Source organism: Nanorana parkeri, unplaced genomic scaffold (genome assembly GCF_000935625.1).
Source record: "Nanorana parkeri isolate BGI_ZX_2015 unplaced genomic scaffold, ASM93562v1 scaffold196, whole genome shotgun sequence".
Lineage (NCBI taxonomy): Eukaryota > Metazoa > Chordata > Amphibia > Anura > Dicroglossidae > Nanorana > Nanorana parkeri.
In genome coordinates this window covers 1,023,101-1,040,731 of record NW_017306464.1, presented here as the reverse complement: position 1 = coordinate 1,040,731, position 17,631 = coordinate 1,023,101, and the positions used below count along the sequence as shown (strand labels likewise).

At 45.2% G+C, this 17,631-nt stretch overlaps 1 protein-coding gene across 1 annotated transcript in view; it reads left to right on the top strand.

Annotated features, from left to right (window-relative positions):
* FRMD4B (FERM domain containing 4B) overlaps positions 1–17,631 on the top strand; it is a 140,883-nt gene that overhangs the window by 70,346 nt on the left and 52,906 nt on the right. The window lies entirely within an intron of this gene.

Sequence of the window (17,631 nt, the reverse complement as noted above, 5' to 3'; positions counted from 1 at the left end):
CCTCCACAGCAACCGAAGCTGCATATTGGGTTGACTTTCTTAATTTATGTGCTGAAGAGGAATACACAATAGGAGGGGATTTAGAACATATATTTGCATCATTTTGGAGAATGTCAGTTTCAGACAGCAGGTGAAAGCAGCTATACTAAGTGGAGTGAATCACATTATGTACACCAATATTAAGTATTATTGGTTGGTGGCTGATACTAGTGGTCATGGGATTTGACTATGCAGGACAAAGCAACAGGTTCACTTTAGATCCCCCTCCACTCTGTCGCTCAATTTAAAACCTTAGAGTCCATTACTCTGTCTATGTGACCCCATTGACCCAATGCTGTTAAATTTGAGTAGGTCACGTGCTTCTCCATACCTAGAAGTACTGGGGGTTTCTCTCAGCAGCTGAATGGAGCATTGGTCGGGGTCAAGGGAAAGTATGTTCTGCTGAGAAGGACAACGTATTTGGCCTTCCATTAAACTTTCCTATTCCTCCAAGCATTTAAACCTAGTGGCACCTTTTTATTATCTGCTCCATCAACTGTTTCAGACACACAACTTCTCTCCCCAAAATGTGTAATCTGGATAGGACTTTTCTGAAAATGTAACACTTGTCAAAAATCAACAGCTAAACCCTTATCTCCTTTTCTATGCACTTATGCATAGAAAAATGTCTGCCATGGAAAGAGAATATGTGACTTTGATGTGCAGGATATAATTGACATCCACGTCAATTCCCTATGCTTTTGTGAGAGGCAAGATGGTGACACCCAACTGGATCTTTGGTGATGAACCGGTGTAGTTAGAATGTTGATATTCAGCTGCAGTTTCTGTGCACATTGGCAAAGGAAAGGGTTGCTTTAAAAATGTAGAATGGTGACAAGAGACAGGCTGGTCATAAACAAAGCAATGTTTACTCTAGCCTTGGCTGATGATGACAGGGGAAATAGTCAGAGCTAAGAGGTCAAAAGAATTAATGTGTTTTAAAAGGCAGGATTTGCGGTTCACAATGACCCATAGTAAACATTTTATTGAAAGGGCCCGTGTAATAACTGAATTGACTCTGAATGTAACACTTGGCACTGGCTTCTTTTCAATGAATGACAGAGAGAATAATTGCTGCCAATCATTTTTATTCTGTCTGGGAAGGACAAGTTGCCATTCAGGATGGACTGAAATCTTTTCACAGGGAAGGGCAATACTCACCTGGCCGTGTAATATGACCTGCCCTTCGGATGAGCTATGTCACAGCTGTAGCTGTTATTCAGCCCTCTCCATGTGTGTCTGAGGTGTATTTACCTTCTGAGTCATTGTGTATTCTACCTTCAAACACTGACACTCTAAATAAAGTTCACCGAGGTAGGGTTCCAGATAACTGCAAGAGCCACGACAGAAAAAGCTGGGTGAATATAATGCAATGTATAGTAAGATCCTGTTTGGGAACACAGACCAGCTGGCTATGAACACAGATAACAGGACCAGAGTGGTGACTTCACTCTACAGTGATTTGGTCTTGCATATATACTATTAAATTAACTATTATATACTTCAAATCTGACTTGTCATCTCAACGTCTTCCCCAGAGCTGTGGAGGAAGCTCTTGGGAACGTGGGGTGGGAAAGAATATGCAAGAGCCATAACAATATCCTAATTTTCATAGAGATAGAGCATTGCCTTTTTATTACAGAAGGTACTTAAATGTCCTCACTTCCAGGATAAAACTCAGAAACAAGAAGGCCATGCTGTATCTCCTAGTACTTTTAGAGGTGGACTTTTCCGTTCCTTTTGTACCACATCACCCTGACCTCCAGCACAAAGCCCAGAAAAAAGAAGGCCATGCTGTATCTCATAGTACTTTTAGAGGTGGACCTTTTTCCGTTCCTATTGTACCATCTCACCGTAACCTTCATGGTTGTATCATTCCATAGACCCATACAGGCTAAATGTCAAGTGTTAGATATGAAAGGTGAAATTTGTGTAAACCAGATGGTGGATGAGGAATTCAGAAAGTCAGGATTATAGACCCTTATAAAAATATGAGGTTTGAGAGAATTTAAAATATGCTTGTTGGTACTACAAGATACTGGACATTGAAGCTCCGATAGGATGAAGGACCAATAGGAAGTGGGCAGGCTGGTACTCAAGACTATCGGTAAATGTTGAGATTTGGTTGTTATAATACTCCAGGGTTTGGGAAACACCTGGGTGCTGAATCAGGCATGGTAAGATATGTGTACACAATGTTTGGGGACTGCATTGTAGTTTTAGAACCAGTTCAGTGCCATCAGTTACACGGTAAGGATGTTCCGAAGCTTGATGAATGAGTGGAAGAGTGTTGGAAAGAGATGGAATAAGAGATGGAAGTTCATGGACATTGGTGGAGAGTGGTGACCGGACAGGAAGAGGATTGTAAGAGGGATGAAGGCTCTGGTGGACAGAATTCCTGGACCAGAAAGTTGAGGCACCATGGAATCTATCAGCATAATTGACATTTCGAAGAAGTCTTAGGGCAAGGTTCAAACACAAACGCAGAGCTCACCTGAGAATGTATTTTATGGCCATTTTGGAATGGGAAGTACATGCAGTATTCTCTAGAGCAGGCTTGATCATAGAGAAACAATGTCGACCTTATGAGATCTTTTCCGTCTTCACTTATTGACTCTTCCACCTCCCCAGCCAATATATATTGGCCATCAGGTGCCCCTTGAAGTGACCTTTATTGCCTTGTCTGTCAAAAATCATCTGCGTACAGCCACCTTAGGAAGAAGATACAATGAGGATGTGATTAGGATACATCTAGATGAGTGATTTATTGAGCTTCTTTGCAAACACATCACAGACCTGCTGGCAGAACAGCACTGCAGAGATCTATTGATTCCAGAACCGCGCCTGAACAAAATTCTCCCAGCATGCACCACGGACTCTGGATTGGCTCTGAGTTGTTGCCTGCAGTTTAATTTAAGAGCTCCAGGCTAAGACATGTCATGCACGAGAACGCTGACGATTTTACATCTGGCAAGTCTCATGCAAGCCGTGTAAATCAATCACTTTACACAGGTTGTAGTATTAAAATAAATGTAACTCCCAACAACCTACTTCCCGTATTTGCTCTATTATGATCTGTTAAAAATAATACTGAAAGCGTTTATTATATCTTCTGGATAAGCGAAAAATAATCTGTTGATCCTTCCAGAAATTCAGTGTTATCAGCTCTGCCCACTTCACCTCTGTGGACTACAAAGCACACATGACCTATGCTGTAGCGATCAGGAGGGGGGGGGGGAGTGTTCTGTAGGCCTCTCCTAGGGTGATAACGCTGCTCCTAATATAGTACAGTGAGTGAGTGTTGTCACCCTAAGGCCAGAAATGTGATACTGGCAGAAAACAGGAAAAAAAAAAAGATGACGAATGTGGCCACCAAATCTAAGGATTGGCATGCTGTGATATATTACAGGAGGGAAAAACATTTTTTAAAGGAGATCTGTCCACAAGTGAAACATGGAGTCTTCCATTGCTGACCCTCCTGGCTTTGGAACTTTTGGGTCAATGACTTACAACAAGTACACAGATATGGGCTTTTCTCAGAATTTCCCGATCTGCATACGTCTTCCTGGCAAGTGACTTAGCATAACAGACTCGCATTTTCAGAAACGGCTCCTTTATTTTTTACACAACCAGTTTCCTTTTAACCACTTGAGTACCAGCCTGTGTTACCCCTTCATTGCCAGGTCATTTTCCAGTTTGAGTGCTGTGATAGTTTGGTTGACAATTACTCTTGTCATGCCACGTTGTACCTTTTTTTTTAAAATAATTTTTAGATTTTATTTCCAGCTGAAATTTGAAATCAGGCTTGCAGTGGGAAGGTCTGGAGAAAGTAAGCCATTGAACTGCTGGGGATGAGCATCACTGGGGTTGTTGCAGCCAAGGGACACATTATCATGCACATTGCCTATTCTTGTTTCTCTTTTGCGGGCACTGTCCTGTAAAGGACCCTAGCAGTGAAATGGGGGCTGTCATTCATAACATCTACTTCCAAAATTGCTAATTGCCAGGCTGGCTGACTTGTCTCTACATATGCTAATTGCCAGGCTGGTTGACTTGCCTCTAATATGCTCATTGCCAGGCTGGCTGACTTGCCTCTAATATGCTCATTGCCAGGCTGGCTGACTTGCCTCTAATATGCTCATTGCCAGGCTGGCTGACTTGCCTCTAATATGCTCATTGCCAGGCTGGCTGACTTGCCTCTAATATGCTCATTGCCAGGCTGGCTGACTTGCCTCTAATATGCTCATTGCCAGGCTGGCTGACTTGCCTCTAATATGCTCATTGCCAGGCTGGCTGACTTGCCTCTAATATGCTCATTGCCAGGCTGGCTGACTTGCCTCTACATATGCTCATTGCCAGGCTGGCTGACTTGCCTCTACATATGCTCATTGCCAGGCTGGCTGACTTGCCTCTACATATGCTAATTGCCAGGCTGGCTGACTTGCCTCTAATATGCACATTGCCAGGCTGGCTGACTTGCTTCTAAAAATGCTCATTGCCAGGATGGTTGACATCCCAACTTTTCAAGTCATGAACCTGGAAGACGTATGCATTTTTGCTTGTGTCTGTCCCAGGTCAGGGTTTTAGCCAGGCATCTAGCATAGCACCTCCGCAATGGCAAGTTGAATATTTCCCAAGTTAAAGTTTCCTTTTTAATAGCTAGGACGGTTCCACATGCAGTGTTTTAAGCGGATCCTTTTTGTTTGTTTTCCTTGTGAATCGATGTGCCAGAAAAATGGTGTCACATGACCGCGCAGGGGAAATGAGAATAGAGTTGTTTCTCTAAGTGGTTTTGCCGGTGGCGCTGAAGCTTTAATCTGCCAGAATCTGCCAAAGTGAGGAAGATTTTAATAACCCCCATAGAAGTGCAACCTGTTGGAACAGATGCAGCCCCGGCGTTCCTAAAACAGACGTCTGCTGAAAATGTAAACACGAGCCTTGTCTTACGCCTGCACCTCGCAGCCATCATCCATTTCATATGGGTTATAATTATACCCAAATGTAGACACCACTAAGAACTGGGGATTAATCCCTTTAACTTGTATGTGTTTGTTGTTTTTTTTTATCCTAGCAGCCACGTTTGTCTACAACTGTGTGTTGTAGCCAAAAGTGTTTTGTAGGTTTGCTTTAAAGCCCAATCAAACTCTCAGCTTAAATCTGCTAAATACATTGCAGGTTCATCAAAACAAAATGTATTCAGTGGCATCACAAGTGAGGTGCGGGGGGTGCAGCCCGCACCCGGGCGACACCATTGGAGTGACACCAAAATGAGGGACAGTCATTTTGGTGTCACCCCCCTCTCTGAAAAGTCGGGCCGAGCACCCGACAGTTTTGGGTGAGAGGAAAGGAGCCGGCAGCATACCTTATCCCGCAGGGTGATTGCCCCCTCCTCTCTCTGGCGGCGTCCATCACCAAGATGGCCGCCGACAGGTATCAATAAGATCGCCGCGCATGCGCGGTGATGTCACGGCGGGGTGGCACCCGGGGTAATCGCTCTGGGTGACACCCGGCCTTGGGATGCCCCTGAATGCGTTCAAAAGTTTATTCTCTAAAAATCAGCCACAACATTAGAGTAGAAAAGCCTGTCCCCTGCCAGCATGCTACAGAAAAGGGCCCTTGCTCTCTGCAGAGAAGCAGTGGTCTCTCTGCAGAGGTCTTACATGGCTCCTGGTGAGTCAGAGCTAGAGCTCTCCAATCAGGAGGGAGCACGAGCTGTACTGACTGCAAAGCTATAGATCTGACTCGGCAATCAGGGGGCTGTTGGACCTCTGCAATGAGACAACTGCTACTCCATGGAGAGCAAAGGTCCCACTCTTCAGCATCTGAATGGAGTTTAATTGTTCTGTGTGTTTTAAAAAATAGGTTTTTGTTTTTTGTGTCCCCACTAATTCCCTGTCACTTCCTGTCCCGATGACACAACAGGAAATGAGGGGAAATCTCTCTAACAAGAGGACTCTGACAATCAATAATAGCCTGACACGGGTGCTAAGCCTTCCCAGTGCTATACAAAAGAAAAACTCCAACTAAGCCTTCGATTAGGAAAGTCACTGAGATTTGTTTTATGCTTCCAGCAGCTGCCCTTTAAATTTTCTCTTTTCAGTTTTAATAAAAAGAATCAGGAATTTTAAGCGCTGGGTTTCCTCCTAGCGTAGCTTGTCCTGGTCTTGTAATAAATCAGCTAATCATTTGTGATCTATAACGCACTGAAAGGTCTTGGAAGGGCTTTGAAGTGGGAATTAATTCAGAATGCCGTAGTAGAATGAATCGGGTGCGTTGCAGGATTTGGCCCATTGTAGTATTTAATCCTCTCTGCCTGGCTAAATAAAGAATGCTGACCGCTCTTTGCAAACTGCTGACTTGAAGCAAACCTGTCATGGCCCTAAGCTTGCTGAATTAACCTTATGGCACAGCGGCAAGGGCCATCAGATGCTGGCATGGGGCTGCCGGCTGCTGAAAGTGCAGTTCTGTTGAAGCTTCAGGTACCAGGCACGACTTTTTTGGGGATGAGGAGGGGGCATGCTTGTGGTCTTTCTCAAAACTCAAAGGAGTCCCATAGGGCGTTTGCTAAAGGGAGAGATTTTGTATTAACCCTTGCAGTGGGGCTAGCCTGGTTAGCCACTCATTTGTGTCTAGGGACTAAAATAAAGAAGTTCTACTCGCCTGAACCTCGGAGACGGCTTGCTCTTAGACCATTCCTTCCGGCCGCTCTACAGCGGTCCGAGGATCCTCTAAGGATCATTGCGTCCACTACACAGTGAGTATATGTATAAAGTCACTCACACTCCAATAGAATTTCAAGTCAAAAACGGTTTATTGACTCGATTTGCTATCACATCATATAGCGATGTTTCAGAACAACAGCGGTTCATTCTTCAGGCAAACAGAATGTTTGTTTGTTTGCCTGAAGAAGGAACCACTGTTGTTTTGGACAATACATTGGATTTTGGACAATACACAGTGAGGACACTGAGGGACACACCATTGTTTCACCAGAGAAAGAGACCGGCTGGAGGGAGCGCTGTGACAGCCAGCCATCTTTGAGGTTCAGGTGAATATAGAGTCCCTGGAGAAAATAACAAGCAGTAAACCGTAGAAGTGTGAGGGTAGCCCCACTGCAAGGGTTCACTTTAATTCCTGGAGTTCTTCTGTAATGCTCCAGCACCTACCAAACATTAAAGTATCAGTTTTGGGTGATCTGACCCTTTAAGATATGTATCCATATTAGATGGCAATCATTTATGATGCAACATCTTGGCATTAGACAACTGTTTTTGGATGAGAGATATTTCTTCTATTCCCGTGCGTTCCGGCCCCAATAGTGATCACATTGCGGCCAGGTAACTTTGTGTTGGGGCGGGAGAGGGGGGTGGTGGTGCATTGAACTCCATGGCATTGCAGCCACGCCCTCCGGACGTAATGCAATCGGGAACGCATGGCACATCAATGCCTGCGTTCCGGTCATAAAAAATTCTGCAAGTACTATTTTTTTCCCCAGACACAGGCATTGATGTGCCATGCGTTGCCATGCGGATGATCGCATTGCGTCCGGAGGGTGTGGCTGCGGTGCCATTGAGTTCAATGCACCGCCACGCCCCCTCCCGCCCCAACACAAAGTGAGCCAGCTGCAGACAAGTGCTTTCCAGTAGCCCTTAGAGCAGTGGTGGTCAACTTACCAGGTGTATGGAGCCTTAACTGTGGCCCCGGACATATTTCACATATGTACTTCTACAGAAGACTATTGGAGACGCTAAACCTTTCTACGGTAGGTGGTCCAAGAGTAACAACCTACTAGAGATTGAAGACGAGCAACGTGCTGCAGTATACAGTCATAGACTGGAGACATATGACATGAGACTGCTAGAGATATTGAGCATTATAGCCTCTGATGGCTGCTAGAGATCATTGCCAATAGAGCATCTTTCAAAGTCAATGTTCCCACTCCCCACTCCCCCTTCTGACTGCTGGGGTCCAAGGGCCACACAGGTACCAAAGTGGGATTCCTATGCCCCTCGCTGCCTGAGGCTGGGGACGCTAGGTGCTGGTGCTACTGATGGGTTGGTGGGGCCAGGTGCATGGTACCTCTGCCTCGTGTCCTGCCCAGATTTTTGTCATCACTGGTTGCCAGGAGCTGGGTGGGATGCCAGGCAGAGAGTCCTGCCCAGCTCCTGGCAATCGGTGACGTCAGTGAGCTGGTTGGGACACTGGGCCAGGTGGGTGGGTCAGATTTTACTAAGAGCCTGAGACACTCTGGCCTGAGGGGGCAGCATGTGACCCAATGATAATCAACTAACTCATTATAGGGACCTCCCTGGTAGCATGTGGTCTTGAGATTGGGCACCAGGGCCTATGAGCATTAGTAGACTACCTTTTGCCAGCTGCTCCATTTGTATCGGTCTTGCAGACTGGGCTCTTGGTGGTAATTAATGAACACTGTGGCAACCTCTCCAGTGAAAGAGAGCATACCCTGGGAATGGCTTTTTAGAGGGGGTCACATGGAAGGCTGGCACTTGTCTTAGGATGGGGCTGCTCTGCTGACAATACAAAGTGACATTCATTTCTATCACTCCTCAATCAACCTCCTAAAACCAGACACTGTTATATTATCACTGGCCCCCTGATTTCCTTCACTAAACCAGCACACAGTAATAACAAGCCGGGCTGCGCCTGCACTGCAGGGACTGACAAAGGGAATCACACTAATGTAGCTAAGCTGGTCTTTGTATCCTCAGGAAGAAGCAGAAGTGTAGCAATAACAGTCTGCTCATGGTTTCCACTAGATATCAAGCTGACCGTGAATAATCTTGGCTCGACTCATAGTAAATCCAAGGAAAAAAAATAAATAGACCAGACGTTGCTTCTGGCTGCTTATCAGATGCGGAGTAGGTGCGGTGACCCCAGTACCGGGATACATTACAACATTGTGTAAATGTAACACTTGGATGTCCTTTCATTGTAGTAATGTGACCTGATTCTCCATCACAACATGCGACCAGACACAATGTGCAACCAAAATTGTTACACTGTCCATAGTGCGTTCTACATAGCACCCAATGGTCCCTCCTTTTCAAACCAAATCCCTCTGTCCCTTATCCCTCATCAGCGGTCTCTCCTTTTTTTTTTGTTTTGTTCTGACCTATAAAATTTAAAATATTAATGCAAGAATCCGCTCCAGTTCAGAGATTTCCCCCACAGTAATTTTTTAGATGTCTGATGGCCAGCATCATTCAACACATTTCTTCTGAGTCCAGGTCACCTGGACTCTGGACCCGCCCCTAGACTGGACAGTGACAGGAGAAGCAGCACAGTGATGAGCTCAACTCGTTGGCACTCTGCTTTCTCCTCCGATCGGCTTCTTGTTAGCACAGGAACTGGCTGGCTCCTTGTGCTGCCCCTCCTTCTCACACTCCAGCGGTACCTGGAATGTGAGAGGCTGTTACCATGTCAAATTCAGATACTTACACTGCTTTCATTAACATTCTAATTGAGTATTTATGATTTATAAGGCTTTTATTACTGCCTAGAATTAAATGTTAAATATAAAATTAAGCAGTGGCGTAACAATAGCCATAGTGGCCCATGCGGCTGCTATGGGGCCTGGGGGTGGAAGGGTCCCCCTTCCAAGGATTGTAGAAGTTGCTGCTGACACTGGCATTATCTAATCAAGAAGAGCTGACATCAGATGTGTAGGGGGGGACTAAGGCAGGCAGCTCTCCCTCCAGGTCCCTGACTTTAATATCATTGACAGGGAGGTTGCTGGGGGACCCCATTAAAGTTTAGCTATGGGGCCCCATGATCTGTGGTTACGCCCCTGAAAATAAGTATACTATGCTAAACCTTTTATCCAGCCTCTAAATCCATGGTTCTCAACTGGTGGGTCGTGACCCAAAAGTGGGTCGCGACCCCATGTTCAGTGGGTCGCCGAGCGCTTTCCACTTTGCTAGGTGAGAGGCTCCTCAGTCTCCCCCTAGCGCAGCACTGTCAGTTCTCACACCAAGCAGCCATTCAAAATATGCTGCCCGGTGCCGAATGTCAGCTTGAGGTGTCGTGGGCTGGAGCTATGGCCGCGAGGGAGCTCCATTCATAAGTGCCTCACTTACAACTCCTTCGTGTGCCCTGTAGAGGTGCCTGGACCGGAAGTGCTGTCACATTCTGGTTCATGACACCTCTACAGGGTGTGCAAGGGAGCTGTACAAGCACTGCACATATGGATGGAGCTCCATCAAGGCACAGCAACCCACACTGCACCCCAGGATGAAGATCCACTCCAGTTCTCCTAAGGTAGGGAGACTGGGTGGATCTTAAAAAAAAAAGTGTGTGTGAGAATGTCTGTGAGTGTTTGAGATTGTGTCTGTGATTGTGTGTGTGTGTGAGTTCCCGTTCCCACTAGCACAGCATACCATGCAATCGCACCTACCACACGTTCGGCTGTGGGAAGTGCATTGCATTGCCATTCATTTGAATGGCACCTCAAACGCACCTCCCACCCACAGATCGATTGCCCCCACCAGGGCAAGCACTACTGCGACTTGGGTCATGACTTGATGACCAATTTCAAATGTGGGTCCTGAGGTTACATAGTTTGAGATCCACTGCTCTAAATCATCACATTTGTTATTTTGAAAAGCCAGTTCACATGAAATGTGGGGATGAAAAAAGCATTGGTGGGTTTAACTCCTCACCTTGTGCATGTTACTTCTTAATGGTCTCTGTAATTGGGGGGGGTCATTTGCTTGCATAATTTGTGCCGAATATAACCCTTCTAGTTCGGAGGTATGCCTTATCCTTTTTATCACAGTAGGTTGTCATCACAATGGAGACTTTAAGACTCGAGTGTTAGAACTTCAGGTTTTAGAGAAAATTAACCCTTGCAGTGGGGCTACCCCCGCAATGCAAGGGTTAACTTCTTGATTTTCTTTAGGGGATGGAATGAAGAAAAATAAATACTCTTCCGATCCTCAGTCCCACCTGGCTGCTAGACTAGTCCCCCCCCCCAGCCTCTTCTCCCCCGGGGGGTCTTGTGATCTAAGGACCCATGACATCATCACGTCTAATACAGGTCTATCAGAAGTGAGGATGCCAAGGGACATACAGCCGGAGCAGAGGGGGAAGAGAGGAGAGTGGTCACTGCTGCATGCACTGCTGCCCCTACTGAGGATCGGGTGTATATTTCTTCTTTATGTTCGCTCCTAGACCTAAACGAGCACTCCAGGTTTAAGAAAAATTATCCCTGGCAGTGGAGCCACCCCCGCACTGCAAGGGTTAATTTTTCCAAAACCTGGGGTTCTTCAAGTAGCCCATTTGCTGGTGCAACACATGCTCTCCGCGCCTCTGAGAACCTCGGTGACCCTGCAGATCCGCCTGCACCCGCCGTATAAGAAAATCTCAGTTAAATCTTTGCAGGAGTTCTCAATGCATAGTTCTTTCTAGAGAGATAAAAGCTCATTGCTGATTGGCTCCTGCAGTTTAGGACAGATTATAAACTGAGTATAGTGTTTAGTGGATTACACTTTTTTTTGGCATTCCGGCCGGAAATAGCAACCATTAAACCTTTTTATCCTGAAATGTCAGTAAATTCTGTCGCTGACAATCGCCTTCTGTGCTAATGGAATTACGAGCGCGGTGCCTACTGTTTCCTGAAACTGAGACCCACCCGCAATAATGTATAATTAGCTGACACTAAGTAGATAAAAGTTCCTAAATGAGACCATTAAGTTGTAATGTGCTGCGGCTAAATCATTAGCTGCTACCGTGGGGGCGAGTGGAACCTTGTTCTTCACACGCACTTATCATGGAGGCCTGGATGGTGATACTCCATCATCTCTGTTTTATAAAGCCAATAAAATTGGGCGTAAAGCTCCAACCACAACAGTGTTCATGGTTTTGGATAGAATGGGGAAGGGTTACATTGTGTCTTTGGCTATTATTGCTGTCTGGGTCCCCACTGGGGGAGATTTCCCCTTATGGAGTGGCGGAACTACCAGGGTCGCAGTGGTCACGTTTTGCGACCAGTCTCTGGCGTTCCGCCACGTGGGGGGGTCTAAAGGGGTGCCAGGCAGGGATTTTTTTTTCTACATTTGGCACTGCTTTAAAAAATTGCATTGCATACCGCTCCCTTTTAATTTTGTTCATTTTAAATAAACATATTTTTGGCCGACAGTACTTCAGACGGAGATGATGAGCATTTTACTGGTGACCGGACTTGTCATAGTTTTGCCATTTATGCTGCCTATGCCGGGATAAGTAGTGAGTTTGTTTGAGAGGTGCGGCCTGTGTATGCTGTACTAATATTGACATGTCCTCAGGTTAGAGCATGCCCTATTCTGCTCTTTGGCCTCCAGTGTACCACACATTAAAAGAGAACCTCACTCTTATTAAAGAAGCTACATACTGGTTGGCTAATACAGTCACTAAATATTATGACCTACATGTATTACTTGCTGTGGGAATCCAGCTAATAACTAGGTATGGGCTCGATGTTCGAGTCAAACGTGAGTTCGACTTGAACATCGGCAGTTCGTGTGTTTTGGCGAACACACAAATAAGACTTCTCAAAAACTTTTTGCTGTTTTTTCAAACAATTTTTTCAAAAGTCTGGCCTCCTCCTTTTTTAAAAACTATTTTATTTAACCCTTTAGTGAATGGGTAGGGGTATAAGTACCCCTTACTCATTCACAAGGAGGGGGGGCGCATCTGGGTATTAAAGGGGTACCCTGATGTGAATAAGCCCCCTGCTCGCACCCCCACAACCAACGCCCCAGGGCTTGTTGGGAAGAGGCCCTTGTCCCCATCGGCACGGGAACAAGGTGCTTTTCCAGGGGCGGACAAGGAAAGCAGGTTCTATACATCGTACAGATTTGCCACTTTACAGGCAGTTTAAGGGGACCCCCCCAGTCATGATATTTAAAGTACATTTTCATTTTTATTGTTTCACTGATGTTAAAAATCACTGCTCCTTTAAAAATTGTATTTTTTTTAAAAGTGTTTTTTCCCCATTGATTTCTGTCCCCCAGGGCAGTACCCGGATCCCCATACCCTTTTATGGCCAATAACTTGCATATAAGCCTTCAAAATGGGGTCATTTAATTTTCAAAGTACTAGCCCCATAGACTTGCATTCAGTTTGAATTCAAACTTTTTCCATGTTCGAAAGTTTTAATTTGAACCGAAAACGGGGGTGTTCGGCCCATCACTACTAATACCATTAATATCTCTCCAATCTCTGCCATTACCAATTATTTATTTAGTTATTTATTTTTTACATAATACTCCATATACCTAACCTTGCCAATCAACCTGTATTCAATCAGGCAGGCCCTTACAACTCAATAGTTGTTGATGGATCTAAAGGCGATTGTACAATCAGATTGTAACATGTGGTGAGCTTAAGGGAACCCCGGATAACAGTAGAAAACAGTCGGGGGTTCTAACCTTTCTCCACTGCAAAACAAAAATGTAGTTTGACACACTTGAATAAGCAACCCAGTCATATTAGTCCCAGTCAGTTTAAATCATGGCTCCGTCGTCACAATTGTCAGATATCTCATACGGTGGGCCAAGGACAGGAAGGTTTGGTGGCCTGGTGACAAATGCTCCTTAATTAGGCCCGATCTGTAATGTCAGCACATGCCGGCCTAGCAGGGGATCATCGTCCTGGGTAACCAGCAGGCCGTGGAATCTCAGTCTGGCTCCTGTGTGGACAAGACAAACATCGTAAAACAAGTTCCCCTGACAAAAATAGCAAGGGAAGCGTCCCCAACAATAGGACGTCTTGTCTGCCCTCAGAACATGTGTTCGAATTTTTGTCACTTGCATGCTAGGCCCGGCAAAAATAAACACCGGCTGCCGTCTCCTTCTAGGAACCCTTGTTGATATTGTAGCCTGATCGGTGCACTGAGGTAAAAGGACGCTGAAATGTTCTCCTCTTTTTAATTCCTATAATTTATCCGTGACCGTCCCTAAACAAACTCAACAGGGACTGAATGTGCGTGGGGACTGACCTAAACCGGCAATGGAAAAACTGTAATAAGACTTCAAATTGGTCATTTATTTAGGGACTGTTTCACAAATAATGGGGGGAATTTATCAAAACTGGAGCAGACAGAATCTGGAGCTAATACTAACCAATCGGCTTCTATCTTTAGTTTGTTCAGTTAAGCTTTGAAGATGAAAAGGAGAATCTGATTGGTTGCCGTGGGCAACTGCTCCAGTTTTGATAAATTGCTCTTCATGACATATTGATATAGAAATATCAAATAAATACTACTACTACTACTACTGGGGCTTGTTTGCTGTTATCAGTAGCCTTCAATCTAAAAGGCTCCCTTTTTTAGTTTCCTGAAATGTTCTAAACATATACAGATGTATTATCTATTATTACTGATAGGAGTGCACGGATACTGTTTCTTCAGTATTGAGTACTGATATTTTGCTTTCGGTACTAACCGATATCGAGTACCTATACTCGATTGATATAGGTAATGACATGCGGCCCAGCTTCCTGATTGCCCGGGATGCCGGCTCCATGTTGTTTTGGCCCGGCTCGATTGTGATTAGCCAGGAAACCGGCGTCCCAGCCAATCAGGAAGCCGGGAGGCGGACCATTACTTGCCACCCGGCTTCCTGATTGCCCAGGAAGCCGGCTCCATGTTCCCCTACGGCACTGCCGGTCAGAGTAAATCCTCTGAACGGAAGTCCCGGTATTGGAGCATTTGGGCGAGTACAAGCACTCTCCCAAATACTCGGTATCGGTACCGATACTAGTATCGTAGTATTGGTGCATCCCTAATTTATTCATTATGCTATATGTTAGCCCTGATGAAGGGGGAGTGTTGTTGTCCCCGGAACAAGTTGACTGAATGTAAACAGGCTGTCAACTGCCCCCTAAAAAGTGATCTACCGTGGATTGAATAAAGTCCGCTGCTCACGTGAACATAACCAGAAAATGGTTTAGTTGGAGTTGCACTTTAATTTAGTACAGTGAACCCAGAAGCTGCTCATGATTGTTACATTCGTACAAAAATTCACAAAAATCATAGAAAGTATAAGAATGTACGTGAGCATCTTAAAACTATATTAAAGTCAAAAGGTGTTTAAGCTATTTCAAATGCTGATGAAACCATCACAATGGATGCTGCTTCTTCATTACCCTGATATCCTGTTTAGGGTGGCTCCTTTCCCTTGCAGGGTCCTATAGAGCCACCCCTGTGCTAGTAAGCAGTGTGTCTCCACAAACACACAGGCACAGCAGAGCAAGCCAGCAGTCCCTTCTCCTTCTTCCTCCCTTCTCCAAGCTAGTAGATGGACAGCTGCTGGAGACTGCTCTGTCCCTTGTGATCTTGCAATTGGCAGGAAGTTCAGGGAAGCTGACCCGAGAGTGTTGGGGCTGTTCAGAAGTGATGACTGTAAGTGATTGGGCGAAAATGTAAAGACCTGGACCTGTGTTTGACCTGGATTTATCATTTAAAAAAAGTTTTTGAGAATTTAATACTACTTTTAAAAAAGTCTCAGCGGGCTGAGTTTTCCTGGATTGGATGGCTGTTTTTTGACGCCATGCTGAATGACAATGAATATGCTGTCATTTTGGAGGATAAAGTTGGATAAAGACCAATTTTTTTTTTACGCATGGCTGACATTGGGGAGTTTTTGAACTTTTTATGACCTATACAATTTTGATTCTGTTTTGGCTGCCATGATGGTATCATCTTGAACGCCCCTGACTTTCTGTTTGGCGAAGTCTGGCCAGAGGGAAGATTTATTAGGTTGCACCATTGTAGGAGATCTGATCTTTAACATTCTTTAAATTCCACCACCCAGAGCCTGGTTAGAGAACTTTAATCAAGGGACTGCCAGACTGCAACCCAACTAAAATAAACTCATCTTATCTTCAATGGACAATTCAAGAAACATACATGCGTATTCACACTCTGTAGAAGAAATTTCCTTTGTAAAACCAGATTTACTTGTCTGTCTTATCTGGACGCAAGAGTTCCTCATTTAGTAACGGGAAATATAGGTCTGCAGGTATTTTCTGGGATTTTTTTTTACAAATATTACCGAAAGGTGAAGCGGTATGTGCTTTGTTCGATGTCAGGAAGTGGCGGAAAACGGGGCAAATTTCTTGATAGGATAAATGAACACCTAACGCTAAGGCCTCATTCGCACTAGAAACGGCCAGCATGTACAGCTCTATGCCCTACGCTCATGGATGGATCCTGTCTGCGTCCAAGCCGGGACACCCGCACCTGTACGGACCTGCACTTGAGGTGAGCATACGGCCGCTTATTCCCATAGAGCAGGACAGGGGCTGCGTACTAATCGCATGCAACACCTATTCTTCCCGGGAGCTGCCCGATACGGCCGTGCACGCAGCATGGAGCTGTACATGCCGGCCGTTTCTAGTGTGAATGAGGCCTAAGAGTACTGGCGTCCCAAATGCTGCATGCTTTTGGGGTGATTTTGAAGTACTCTTCACTCTAGTACTCCCTTCATAACCCTTATAATAAAGGGCAATGAATTAAAACTACAGGGAAAAGTAAGTGCCATCTAAGGTCACTGGTGAATGGCAAATACCACCCCCTCTTAAAGAGGGGTCCATCATGACCCCATTAAAGCATAAACCAACCACCAGCTTCCCAATATCAAACCCTAGTGGGTAGGCCCATACATTTTCCTCCGGTACTCCTCCTGGCTACTGAAGCTATTCAACCCCACCATCTCCACTTTCATAAATTCCGTCCCTTCTCCTTCTGTGGAGAGCCAGACCTTGACGGGTAAAAGAAAACCATCATTAGCCAACAGAAATGCATATTTCAACTACCTAGAAGAGATGGTACTTACCCCAACTGTAAAACCCACGTATCCTTCCTCCTGGTGCCACCCATGTTGGTAACGGCTAGCTATCATAAACCTCAACTACCCCTCTTTCTAATGGGAGGGTGTTTGGGGCTCCTCTTGCTCTTCCGCCACAAGATGGCTCCCTGTCTGCTCGACTTTAAAAAGACTACCCCTAATCTTCTCCCACCAACTTACACTTTCCAGCCTTATTCCCCTTTCTTCACCTCCAACTTACCATCCCACCCCTCCCCCTTTTTTTTTTTTTGCTTTCTATACTAGCCCAACTCCTCATTCGGATCTGGACTACACCCGTCATGGCCTCTTACACCTACAGGCCCATAGGGGAACTTTACAGTTCAGGAAATAGAAAACCATCTCTTCTTTCTCTTTGACGGTGGTCTCCACGATGAAAAAGTATCTCTGCACCATGTTCCATCTCCAATATTTGTTTTTAGTAAAGTTACATGACGCAAGGAGCAGGGCTTGTACTAATGGGTGTTATCATTGATTTATATCTATTGGCTGGCCAATAGGTGACATAATGTTACGCTCAAGTACAAGAGCAGTAAGATGGTGACGCATACAACAGCATAGAAGCAAGGGGGGCATCGCCGCAAGGTATATGGAGTTGGGTGCCATAAATTAATGCTTGGGTCAGGTTTACTGTAAGAGACGTCTTAAGTCCCCAGCACACTGCAATCCTCCTCATGCACATACACATATTGTACATTTCTGTGTTGTATAGCAGATAAAGGGTTAA